The sequence below is a fragment of the Argiope bruennichi genome, chromosome 10 (assembly GCF_947563725.1).
Source record: "Argiope bruennichi chromosome 10, qqArgBrue1.1, whole genome shotgun sequence".
NCBI classification, from domain to species: Eukaryota; Metazoa; Arthropoda; class Arachnida; order Araneae; family Araneidae; genus Argiope; species Argiope bruennichi.
In genome coordinates this window covers 35590429-35604058 of record NC_079160.1, presented here as the reverse complement: position 1 = coordinate 35604058, position 13630 = coordinate 35590429, and the positions used below count along the sequence as shown (strand labels likewise).

General features: G+C 33.0%; 8 non-coding genes across 8 annotated transcripts; 6 read left to right on the top strand and 2 right to left on the bottom strand.

Moving 5' to 3' along the window:
- Positions 1-608: 608 nt before the first annotated feature.
- On the top strand, positions 609-681 carry Trnar-acg (transfer RNA arginine (anticodon ACG)). Its single transcript has one exon. It is a non-coding gene; the product is annotated as a tRNA-Arg (tRNA).
- An 838-nt stretch (positions 682-1519) lies between these two features.
- On the top strand, positions 1520-1601 carry Trnas-aga (transfer RNA serine (anticodon AGA)). Its single transcript has one exon. It is a non-coding gene; the product is annotated as a tRNA-Ser (tRNA).
- A 268-nt stretch (positions 1602-1869) lies between these two features.
- Positions 1870-1951, top strand: Trnas-aga (transfer RNA serine (anticodon AGA)). The gene has a single exon. It is a non-coding gene; the product is annotated as a tRNA-Ser (tRNA).
- Positions 1952-2930: 979 nt separating this feature from the next.
- Trnat-ugu (transfer RNA threonine (anticodon UGU)) lies at positions 2931-3003 on the bottom strand. The gene has a single exon. It is a non-coding gene; the product is annotated as a tRNA-Thr (tRNA).
- Positions 3004-7199: 4196 nt separating this feature from the next.
- Positions 7200-7272, bottom strand: Trnat-ugu (transfer RNA threonine (anticodon UGU)). The gene has a single exon. It is a non-coding gene; the product is annotated as a tRNA-Thr (tRNA).
- Positions 7273-8691: 1419 nt separating this feature from the next.
- Positions 8692-8765, top strand: Trnan-guu (transfer RNA asparagine (anticodon GUU)). The gene has a single exon. It is a non-coding gene; the product is annotated as a tRNA-Asn (tRNA).
- A 139-nt stretch (positions 8766-8904) lies between these two features.
- Positions 8905-8978, top strand: Trnan-guu (transfer RNA asparagine (anticodon GUU)). The gene has a single exon. It is a non-coding gene; the product is annotated as a tRNA-Asn (tRNA).
- Positions 8979-13330: 4352 nt separating this feature from the next.
- Trnas-aga (transfer RNA serine (anticodon AGA)) lies at positions 13331-13412 on the top strand. Its single transcript has one exon. It is a non-coding gene; the product is annotated as a tRNA-Ser (tRNA).
- Positions 13413-13630: the final 218 nt, after the last annotated feature.

Genomic DNA, 13630 nt, shown 5'->3' with positions numbered 1-13630 from the left:
TTTTTGGGGGAAATTCCAACAGTGGGCACTCATTCTAGAGGGGTTGTGTCCTGTATGTAGAGTTATATAGCCATCAAATAGCTGTATAGAGCTTCCATAAATCTACATGTAGAGCATAAATAAATATTTATTCTAGATAATTATAATTCAATATATTTTTTATTCCCTGCTCAACTTGAGTTCGGTACAAGTGTAATTTCAAAAGAATTTTTATAGGAGTTGACATTTATTGCGAAATGGATCCTTTTTTCATAATGTTTTCCAAATTAATTAACCAAATCGCCTGCTTTCAGTAACTGTATTTGAAACTGATTTCTATCTGTTAATAACAGAATATTACAGATTTCATATTTCAGTAACAGACAGATATTTTCAAAAATTAGTAATTACTCGATTAAATTTCAATATAAAAAAATTGAAGTTAGAAAGAGCAAGCTTTATAATCTTAGCTTCATACTCTTTTCGTCTCTTCAAAGCTATAATTGTTTACAATTACATGGAAATTGGGATTACTCTATATCTAGAAGAAGGGATGAAAGGAACAATAGAAATGTTAAATGAATCGTTACTCAAAGAATATGAGCTAAACCATAGGAAGATTCGATGTAGGGCCAGTGGCGCAACGGATAACGCGCCTGACTACGGATCAGGAGATTCCAGGTTCGAATCCTGGCTGGCTCGATAACCTTATTTATTAAAGCTTGTTAAGGCCTTGAGGCTTGTTTTACCAGCACTGTTTTTATAAATTGACACAGGTATTTTGCACTATTTTATGAGATTAAAAAAATAATGATATGAAAATTGAATTTTTATCAGCGCTATTGTATAAATTAAAATTTCTTAATATAAAATGTTGAAAAAATAAACCACATCTACGATTCTTAGAAAATGTACTTTTTAATTTGTGAATTGAAAAAAAAAAATGAAATATCCCTATTATAGTTATTAGTTTTTGTGATCTTAATCAAGAGTTAAATCTAAAAAAAACCAAAAGTCTGGATAGAATTTAAATTGGGGAAAAATAAAAGCTTTAAATTCAGTCACTGCAGGGCAATCTTATTAAGAATTTGGTATATAGAATTGAATGAACTATTAAACATTTTGATAAAATATTATTGATTTCAATTCTGAAATAATTCAAATTTCTAATGCATATTTTAGTCCCTTCCTATCACGAAGAAGTTTTGTACATTCATGTGTTCTTAATGACAATACACTATTTTAATATCGTCAGAAATTACTATCCAGTTAATCAATTAATTTAATTGCGTTTAAATTATGCCGTATATAAAACAGAGAATAAAAAAAAATTATTTCGAAAATTCTTAAAATTTATAACAATGAAGTAAGAATTAGAGACTAAAAATCAGAAAATAATTAAAATAGTTTAATATTTAATAAATAATTTAATATTTGTCTATTATTATGTGGTTTTTCAAATACAATTTTTAATAGAGACACCTACAGATAATATTTATCGGCTCCTAAGTCAGAGATACGACTAACACAAACGTGCCGAATGGTCGTGGCCGAGTGGTTGAGGCGATGGACTAGACATCCATTGGGATCTTCCCGCGTAGGTTCGAATCCTACCGGCTACGGAACGGGTGGTTTTCTTTATCTTATCGTAGATAAAACACGATGTTATAAAGAATATATTAGAAGTTTTATTGTCGTTGAATGAAAAAAATAACTAATGGCTATCTTACTTTTTTATTTATTTAATTAATATTAGCTGCATTAAGCGACCATCTGTTTGTTCTCAATATTAAAATAGTCGTTTAGTCACCTCACGAAGGATAATATAACACTGTAGCATAGTCAGATATGCAGATATTTGATTACGTGCAAAGACTTGAGTGCGTGTGTGTAGTCGTGGCCGAGTGGTTAAGGCGATGGACTAGAAATCCATTGGGATCTTCCCGCGTAGGTTCGAATCCTATCGACTACGAAACGGGTGGTATTCTTTATTTTATCAGAAATGAAAAAATTTTATAAAGAATAATTTTCAAGTTTTATTGTCGTTGAAAGCAAAAAGAACTTATGAATTTTCTTATTTTTTTTAATTTATTTAATTAATATTAGCTACATTAAGCGACCATCTGTTTGTTCTCAGCATTAAAGTACTAATTTAATCACGCCAATCAATTTTGAAAAAGCATGATTTTTCACAACAGAAGAAAATATTACTTTAAATTATATTTGCACACTAAATTTTAAGCCTTCTTATTGGCTATATTTACAAATTCGTGTATTAGTGAATTGATATTAGTGAATGAAATTAGTAGCGAAATCACTCTAGTTTGAGACTAGGTTCAGTACCAAACGTTTTGTGTGTGTGTGTGGTATTTTTTAAGACTAGAGAAGGAAGGAAGTTAACTGATGTCATATGCAGGGATCATAAACCTTCAAATGAATTAAAAATTGGCGAAATTGAACTAGCGACTGGAGCATGGGAATTATGTCTTTGATTTTGTCATTTACGTAAAAGTATAGATTTTTTTATGGTAAATTCATAAAAACTGTTACTACTTTAAAATTATTTAAATGTTTATTAAGAGATGTTATGTTTTTTTTCTTTATTAACTGCTAATGTATTCCACAAACACACTAATTATTCATCAATTAATTTATAACTGAAATGTTGAAAAGAAAATTTTAATAGAAAAAAAAGTAATGAGTTTTTCTTCTCCTATCTTTTGCAAGTTACAGAAAGGTAAAAAAAAAAATTAAAAAAAAAGACGCGTAAGAGCAGAGATTGTTCCAAGTCACCAGCGATTATTGAGCTCACGACCCTTGGTTTAGAAGACCAGTGCTCTAACCACTGAGCTAAGACAGCTCAGCGTTTTGACGCGCCCTTGAAGTGAAAACAATCTTTACACGAGAGGTATCGAAACACAGGGCAAGAAAAAAAAAAATCACTTTCATCAAGCCACCAGTGAGGATTGAACTCACGACCCCTGGTTTACAAGACCAGTGCTCTAACCACTGAGCTATGGTGGCTTCAAAAAATCCTCTCTTATAAAATGATATTATGGAGATAACTCACTATTCTTATGGGAACATCTGCAGCTATCGTTGTGTAAATATAGAGATGATTTTTTTAAACGAGGCCCTCGAGTTTAAACGAGTCTTCGGCAGTTAAAGTTTCAGTATTTAGACGAATTGAAGATAATATCGGGTTGCTCTTTGCTTATAAACATTTGGCTTAATAATGTCAAAAATGGTTCCAGAGAGATGACAATTTTCGTTCATTTCATCATATTTCGCTTTGAAAATGCTTTATTAACACATTTTATTCCAGCTGAATTAAAGATTTATGACTTGAAAGAATTGCGTTCCATAATTAAAAAAAAGCATCTATAATAATAACACTCAGCAGTCGTGTAACAATACATATGATTAGTAGTCAGGAGAATAAGAAGTTGAATAACATCACCATTATAATTAAGTATTGCCTATTTGGGGATAATTAATTGCTCTTTATAATACCTGTAACCAATGTTAAAGGAATTTATAATTTAGAATGGGTAAAAAAATAACTTTAAAGTGCCTTTTGGGTTTGTCGCTAATCCGGTAACCCAAACAAGCAAGCAATGTAGTTCTTCAAGCACGTTTATTACTAATTTTTTTAAAGCTTTGTCTCGTTGATTTTTACAGCTGTTTACAATTTCATAAATTTGGCCAGTGTCTCAAAATATTCAGTACCAGAAGCTAACAATAGGCTTGATTCGCAAGGTCCTGGTACAAAATTGCCTTGAGAAGTACTGAAACCAATGTCATACAACAAAATAATAATTTATTAAATTGCACTGATTGGTTTAGAAAAAAACTTAAGGAATACGTTATCATGGTAAATTATAAATTTTTTTATAAATGCATTTGATCACATATGTAATCATTAACAAATCGAAATTGTAAACAATTGTATTTTTAAAAAGTTTATTTAGCAATAATTTGCTACATGAATTTTTAGCATAAGATGAAAATATGTGGTTTTTGTTTCGAGTTTTATGTTTTATATTGTTGAATGCTTCTTCCTGATTTATCTTTTTACCTAACTCGGGTTCGAAAATAACTAAATAAGTGAATCCTATTTTCTAATCTTATTTACTAAAATATTTATTAAAGATTATTTATTTTCGGCCTACTTATTGGATATTTCAAAGCTTCACTTATTTCATTCCAATGCCCGAAGTTCATGCAGATAAAGAGGTTAAATTCTGGTAAAAGGAAAAGGTTCTTTGATATTCAAACCCGACCATTAGTTAGATGGTTATCATTTTTTTTTAAAACTTGAAACATTTTCAGAATTTCTCCATGTTTCTAAATTATACTGTACCTTCAAAACTACACTAACTCTTCTAAATGTTATTTATTACCTTCTCACAACTCCTTGTGTTTAGGAAGCGCTGCCTAAACCCTTTTTAATATAATTATTGTATGCATCTTTGACAGTAATGTATTGTTCGAGGCTCGTATTACTTCTGTCTGTTCTTCTATTACTAATTAAATTATAAAATTCTATTTCTTGATATAGACTTGCTTACTAGAGAATAAATCCTTTCGTGTGTTTAATATAAAATTTATTTTTGTGAAATGTTATAATATACAAAAATCTTTTATCGTTTGAAATTATTTTTCATTAAAATTAGAATATCAATTGTACCTACAAGTTTTTTAAAACGCCGACGTGAATTAATTTCCTCCATTAATTAATAATATTTCTTATGTTGGTGCAGCAAATGTTGTTCGTAAATGCTGAAATACCAGAAAGGTTTTAAGGAACATTTTGAGACATGATGAACTTTTGACAAAAATGTTACAGAAGGAAGTGATACCGTACTTATTGGAACACGATGTCCTTGACACAGTGACATTCATGCAAGACGGGGCACCTCCTCACATCGACACCGAAGTGAAGGCATTTTTGAGAAGAACTTTTACTGAAGAATGGATAATCAGCCGTCACTTTACACATGAATGCCCCCCCCCCCGCTCACCAGATTTAACACCCCTTGATTTTTGGCTATGGGGTTACCTTAAGTCTCGGGTGTACCGCCATAGGCCAACTTCGTTAAGCTAAAGGAAGCCATTCGCCACGAAATCTCCTGCATTCATCCGGATATGCTGTATGATGCAGTTACCAGTGTTGTCTCCCGCTTCCAAACTGTTATTTGTGGTGATGGCGGACACATAGAACAAGTACTGTAGTACTGGTGTGATACGCATGTAAACAATTGCTTGCATGCAAATAAAAGTATTTTTCCCGTAGAATTGCATGTTTTGCTTGTGTTTAGCGCCCTCTATCGACAAATTTTTGAACTTTTTTTGTATGAAAAAAAAATCCCCCTTCATGAGAATAACAGTTTCTCAAACTGCATTAAAATATGCTCATTCCTTCAATTTTTATGAAATTTTAAAGTATTTACAAATTTATGGGACACCCGGTATAATTCTGCCAGTATGTTCTGACAACAGTTCTTCATGTGTATTCTTACTCTTCAAGAATTAAAAATACTTCATTTGTCTCACGTCTAAACTTCCCTTGCCTCCCTTACAAATTAAGCGATGATGAATTTAGGAAAGCTTTTGCTTTAATCACCACTTCGAAATCATTATTTTAAAATCACTTAAAATATTGCCAAACAGTGATTGATTAATTGAATATTTCAATGTCGGTTGGCAAAAGAAATATTATAATTTCCTTTTATGTCAGATGAAAGATGCTTTGTTTCTGAATACTTTGTTTATAGCTCTTTTTTCCTTGTTGAAGATTAAAGAAATTGCAACAAAAACAGAATCTTCCGCGGCACAATCGGCTAGCGCGTTCGGCTATTAACTGAAAGGTTGGCCGTTCGAGCACAGCCACGGATGAGTCGATTTTGGCGAGGATTAAATATATTGCAGTTCCTGTTCGTTTCAGTATCCTCAGATGACCACTTTTCGACGATTCTATCTCACTCAGGGGTGAGACGTGGAAGGACCAGTGCATTTTCGGATTTCTTCGTCATTCTTTGACCTTTATTCCCACACTATTATACTCTATTTCACCCTAACTTGGCAGTATTGTAAAAGGCAGAAAATGTGACGCTCCGCATTGGGAAAGAGTTCCCTGTCAATTTTGACTTTAAAATAACTAAAATGCACAGAAATTTATCAAATAATATCACAAATTACAGAAATCCTTTTTTATCAGTATGTATTTAAAATTATTCTCAAGTTAGAAGGGTTTATCTATTAAGTATTTTGTAAATAAAGAGAACGAATAAAACCAAATGATTGACAAAATGAATTCCACATTGGCTAGAACCGGTCTTCAAGGTCAAATATTTGGCGCGCTTTTCTTGTACCTCTCCGCCAACTTTGCTTCATTCAGTTCGCAACCGTTATTATCATCACTCGTACTTTTTTATTCTCGCTTTTTTTACCAGCTGATATTTTTGATACTGTTGATTACATTAGTAGTTATTAATTTTGAATGCTGAATATTTATTCTATTCGTCATTTCTATTCACTTCTAAAATGTTTGAAAAAGTGTTATCACCGACTACGCTGTACACACCTTCAAGACGAGTGAAACCAACAAAGTGCAGCACGCAGAAACATATTAAATGTTTCTTCTCGACTTCGAAAGGAAAACCTTCAAGATACTATCAACCAAATCGTCGATAAAGTTTCGCATCTTACAGGTGTTCCGCTAAGAACAGTTTTCCGTTTGAATAATATAATAAAGTTAATAAATATTTATTATTTGGCGAAAAATTTTCTAGATAAAGTTTCGCCAGTGATCTACATTTCTAGTAACTTTGTACTTTAAAGTAACCCAGTTCATTTGACAACGACTGCGATTCGGCATGCCTAGAATATACACTATTGCCAACTTAGGGTGGAACAGAATATAAGTACTTTAAACTTCAATTCAGCTCTTACCACTGAGCTATAGTGGCTGCGACTGGAGCTCCGCACTTGAAGCAAAAATGAACTTTTTACCAATGACATCGAAATTCATAAAAAAGAAAAATTTGATACTCCTCAGCCACCAGCGCGGATTGAGCTCACAACCCCCGGTTTACAAGACCAGTGCTCTAACCACTAAGCTCTGGTGGCGACGGCTGCAAATACCGCACTTGAAGCAAAAATGAACTTTTTACAAATGACATCGAAATTCGTGAAAGAGAAAATATTTGATACTCATCAGCCATCAGTGAGAATTGAACTCACGACCCCTCGTTTACAAAACCCGTGCTCTTACCACTGAGCTATGGTGGCTTCTTTTGCGACTTAGCACAAGAAGCAAAAATGACTTTTTTACAAATGACATCGAAATTGTTAAAAGAGGAAAATATTTGATACTCCTCAGCCACCAGTGAGCATTGAACTCACGAATATATGAACATTCCTCTATGTTTCTGAACATTTCTCCCCATTTTTCCCAGCATTTCTCCTTATTTCCCTAAAATTTCCCCTATTTTTCCCTAAAATTTTCAGAATTTTTTCCAGTTTTACACTTAAATTTTCACTATTTCCCTCTAAAATTTCTTCTATGTTTCTGAACATTTCTCCCCATTTTCCCCAGCATTTCTCCTATTTTCCCTAAAATTTCCCCTATTTTTCCCTAAAATTTTCAGAATTTTTTCCAATTTCACACAAAACTTTTAATTTTTTTCAGCATGAACTTATAATTGGTTTTTACCCTTTAACTACGGACTTAGCCGAACCGGCCTTATAAATTCCATCCTGGCAAGCAAGAAAAGTTTAGGGTCATTGTGGGGCAGACCAAGACCAAGTGAGGCCGGTTTCTGTTTCAAATGATGAGTGTAAGATGTAAAATGAGTTATTATTAAGGATGTCTTTGCTTTCATTTGAAACAGAAATCAGCCCACCAGTTTATAATTTTAGTAGTATGGCTTGTACAAGGGTTATGGGATCTTATAATTTGGAATAAATACGGAAACAACAGAATGAAATCTATTTTTTAAAATGTCTGTTGAAAATAATTAATTAAAGTGCCAATATGGTGATCCTGGTATATGGTATAGTTCTTGAAGCAATTTTATTGTTGATTTGTTTAATAAGTTTTATCTTGTAGAAGTGCAGACTTGTTACTTTGCGATCTGGCAATTCTCACATCCATCGCAAAATTGAAGTAGATTTTAACTATTTTAGAACCATATTAAAGTAGATTTAAATATTTTTAAAAATTACTATTTCTTTACATTTTGGCAAGATTTCAGCTGCGAATTAAAAACAAGCTACACTGGTGGGAACCAAAGGTCCCAAAAATATTTTTCTGATAAGTCTAAATAATATTTCTAATTATTTATCTCATTTTTATCATTTAAATTTTATCATATTTCGAAAAAAATATTAAATTATACTTTTTTAAGATTTATCGCTCCTGAAATAGGACGGAGATTGTAAAATAATTATATTCAATAGTATACAATAAATAATTTTGCTTAAGAAATTTTACCGAGTTAGCATTTTCAAAACCTTAACGAAATGAAGGAGCATACTCAAGTAGTTTAAAAATAAGACATTTTTAGAAACATTAGAACAAAATTTTAGAAAAGATTAAAAATATATGTTGCTGCCGAAATCTTCACGATAGATGTGTTGTTTCAGATTTATTTACACATGTCTACTTGTTCCTCTTTAGAGATGAATAAAACAAAATACCCAGCAGGTGCCTCCGTGGCGCAATCGGCTAGCGCGTTCGGCTGTTAACCGAAAGGTTGGTGGTTCGAGCCCACCCGGGGGCGAATTTTTTTTTTTTTTTTTTGAAGGGATTAAAAATATATGCTGCTGCCGAAATCTTCACGGCAGATGTTTCGTTTCAGATTTATTTACTTGTCTCCTTGTTCCTCTTTGGAGATGAATAAAACAGAGTCCTAAGCAGTTGCCTCCGTGGCGCAATCGGCTAGCGCGTTCGGCTGTTAACCGAAAGGTTGGTGGTTCGAGCCCACCCGGGGGCGAATTTTTTTTCGAAGGCAGAAAAAAAAATATGCTGCTGCCGAAATCTTCACGGCATATATGCTGTTTCAGATTTATTTACTTATGTCTCCTTCTTCCTCCTTGGAGATGAATGAAACAGGAATGCCGAAAGATTGGTGGTTCGAGCCCACTCGGAGGCGAATTGTTTTAGAAAGGATAAAAAATATATATGCTGCTGCCGAACTCTGCACGGCAGATGTGTTGTTTCAGATTTATTTACTTATCTCCATATTCCTCTTAAAAGATGTATGAAACAAAAGGCCTAACATGAGCCTCCGTGGCGCAATCGGCTGACGCTCTCGGTGGTTAACCAAAAGGTTGGGGATTCGAGCTCACCCGGGGGTGACCTTGTTTTATAAAGGTTTAAAAATATATGCTGCTGCCGAACTCTTCACAGCAGATGTGGTGTTTCGGAATTATTTACTTATGCCTCCTTGTTCTGCTTTGGAGATGATTGAAACAGGAAAAAGATGTGAATCCTTTCTTGTGCCTTGAGGTTCGAGCCCACCAGGGGACCAATCTCTTGTGTGGAGCCTGAGGAGGCTCTTTTCCCCGGCTATCAGCTTTTTCTGTTTTTTTCAAAGTATTACTTTCCTCCCTTTCCTTTAGTAAGCTAAAACAAACAACAACTCTGCAATATGTATTGCAAATTAATAAGAAATACTGAATATGTATTTACCTACAGAACTACAAACATAATATTAATAACCACAAATGTAATAATATCAAATGACATGTTTAATATCAAATTCAAAATTCATAAAAAATATTTCATTTTCATCTAAAGTTAGTGCTTGTAGTTATAGTTGATGGAAGACTTAGTCTGCCAGTCTTGGATATCTCAGTATTTAATTACTAAACGCAAACATGCACTGTACTCTAAGTGATCGTCTATGAGACGAGAATGATATGTTGTCTTTATTATATTTATCGTTGAAAATGCAAATGCACATATGTAGGTGGAGCCAAAGAACGATGTTAAATGATATGCATTTTTATTTTTTCATTAGGTACTTTACTTTGTCCATTATATTCCAAAAGTTATTTTTAGCTTCTGAATTAGATGCTTTTGAAATTATGTCATTTTGAAGGAGAAAAACTTCGTTTTGCTCATCAACCCCCAGGAATTGCTAATGCGGTTCCTCTCAGATCGCTTCGCTCGCTCGCTATCTACTAAACCACTTTAGTCTAGCAACAGATATTCAGTTTCAATTTATTCCAAAATGATAAAACAACGAAAGAAATAAAAAAATGTAAATCAAAAAGTACACTCTCAAAAATCCTATGCATTAAAGTTCTTCGTAAGCGCAAATAACCTTTTATTTAAACAACTATATACATCCACCAAAGACGCAGATTTTTTTAAAAAATTGTTCTTTTCTCACAATTTTTCAAATTTGGGAACTATACCACAGAAACCGAATAAAAAATTGATATTTACAAAAAAATAAATTGTCTGAAAGCAGCTATATTCAAATTCAGTCCATTCCAAAATAAAATAAAACAATGAAAAAAATAAAAAATGTAAGGCAAAAAGTACACTCGAAAATTAAACCTAATTCTCCTCTTTGAAACAGCAAAGGATAGGCCATGGGATCACAACATTGGTTTAATGGAGAAATATTTTTGCAGCTATCACTTACAGGATAAGTACAGATGTATCTGTTAGTAGGTGGTTCGCCCTTATCTCCAACAGATATCGCTGCAATTTCTGTTTTTGTAATAGGTTGGTTATATCTACGTATATTTAAATTTCTAGTCTCCATGAAAATCATCCTGATATTTGTAGCAAGATGTTCTTCAATCATACGATGCATCCGCAGGTAACAATCGATGAACGGATTGATTGCTCTCAACATAGAATCCAATCTTTCCATCACAGACTGCAAACTTACTTCATTTCTCTCCATGCGTTTTTCAGTGGCTTCACTGATATCAAACACATATAACTGACCGTAACCTGGTTTGTTATAACCACTGTACAAAGGAGACACTATATAGTACATCTAACCATAAATCCTATAGCAATATGGCCCTGTCCCATGAAGAGGTTTAATTTTAGCTCTCATGGAAGCAAAAACTAAAGCTGAATTATATTCTATTAAATGCTTTTGATAGTTTCTTACTTCGATCGAATCACTGGTCAGCAAGTCTTTCAATATTTCTGGTGGAGATGTTTGAAAACATTTTTTTTTATTATCATGGCAACATTTTGCGTATTTTCCACTTGAATTTCCTTCTTTTTCCCAGTAACGTGCCTGGCAAAAAGAACAGAGTCCTGACATAGTCCCACAACTATGCTCCTGTAGTTCGGAAACTTCGCTCCGTACACATAAACATTTAACCCTATCTCGTTCGTTACGACTGGATCTTCTTTTGAACGATTCTTGAGCCTTTTCATTCGACCTGTCTTTCCTTTTTTCGACGATTTCGTTTTAAAATCTATACGGCACGACTTAAAATTTTGTCGTTTTTTGTTGGTTAATTTTTTGTTTAAATTTTTTTTTAACCGATGCAAGAATAGCGTTCGCTTGAAATCTTATCACACTGAGTGTTGATGTTCCCGGGAGAGGTCGAAGTGTTGCCAAATTCGGCCTGAGGCCTGATTTTGCATCCACGTAAGCGTTTCATCCATATATATATATATATATATATATATATATATATATATATGGATGAAAATACAGTAGTCAACAATCAGAACACACTGCGCATGCGTGAATTTTCTATGCCAGTTGGAATAACGCAAATGCGCGAATTTTCTACGTCATTTGGCGTAACACAATGTAGATTAGAAATTTTTTATTTCCTCTATTCTGTTGAAGACCTATTAATTAGCGATGTTTAATTTTAAATGCATCAAACACTAAGAAAATAAACAGAATCGTTTCAAATAATCGGTTGCACTGCGTAAATTCCGACTTCAGAGAAATGTGAAGTCTAGAAAAGGGCCTTTAACAGTGGCAGGACTCATAAAACTTGTTCAGCGATTTGAGAAAACTGGATCGCTGGAGGATCGTGTAAGGTCCGGACAACCAAATCTAAGGCAGACACGTCTGGTGCGCGTTGCAGCCGAAATGGAAAATTAGCGTCAGAATTTAAATGTGAAAACGTCCAAATGTGAACACACATTGCTATAATAAATGATTTGTAACCTTAGTTTTGTTATTCGATTGTCTTTTCTTTCATTTATGCACAAAGCGTCCCCTATCGGCTGTTTTTTGAATTATTTTTTTCCTTACTTTAAAAAAAATCCCGTGACTTATCGATGTTAAACCTGCCAATTGTTTTTTATTCTGCTTAATTTTAAAGGTTTCATAAACTTTTAAAGCTTTTACGGACGTTTTACCCATTCTGTATATCCCCCAAATAATTCTCGTATCTTTCCAAAGCAAGATATTGAAACTAAACTCAGAGTACTTATTACTGACACGATTTATTTTTTTTTATCAATTTTAAACCAATATACTTTATTACTGTAATTATCATAAAAAAAATCATATGGGGATGTAGATTTCAAAAAAGTTCTAGCACAAATTTAATAATTCTTTTTTATCATCACTAATTGAAATGTTTTTATAAGAAGTGCATTAGATAAACTGGACTCTAAATACTAAGATAACGATTACTGATTACGGGATGTCACAGAGTATCAATTGGTGATAATAAAAAGATTAAAGCGATAGATTAGATATTCATTTTAATCTCCCCTCGTACGTTTGATAGTTCATTTTTTAAAAAAATTTATAGGTATTAGTCAAGTAATAATTTAAAAGAAATTTTAATTAACCAATTCTATAAAAATTACATTCTTTACGTAAACATGGGTTCCTCACATGCAAGCAAGGGAACCACACACAGACTGAAGAAAAACTCCGGAAATACTCTATTTCCGGTGTCAGGGTTGCCAGAATGTACGCTTAAGGCAGAGATCTGTCATTCCATCCAGAGACGCATTACAGTTCTGGTGCTACAAATTCTTAATTGATGACAGGCCATTTTTATCATTAGCAACAGTTTTTCAATGCTACTACCATAATCATGGAAAGATTATTTTTACCATTTGTTTCCTTTCTTTTCAATTCATAAAAAATATTTTAGGATACGACAAAGATGTTCTATGATTGAAAAATGTTTAAAAAAAAAAGACCATCACCTTTCGGGACAGAAAGCTGATTTTCCTGACAAAGAATCTTATGTTCTTCTCTAGATGAACAATGGACTTTCACGAGAGTATCATATTCTAAATTATCTTTTCGAAAATACTAGCATCGCTATAGCTCAGCGAAACATATGAAAATATTTCAATGTATATAAAGTTGCACCAGAGTGTGTAGTCGTGGCCGAGTGGTTAAGGCGATGGAGTAGAAATCTATTGGGATTTTCCCGCGTAGGTTCGAATTCTACCGACAACGTTTGAAAGTATAGATATATATATATGTTATTCCGACACCCTTACTTTTAAATTCTTAAAAAAATATTTATGAATATAACTAAGATTTAATGCGATTAAGAATTGTACAATCGTGACCGTAGAGAATATAACGTCGAATCTTTCATGTGATCTAAGGGCTTTTCTTTTTTTCTTTTTCTGACAAGAATTTTATGCATATTTCTATTTAAATGACGAACT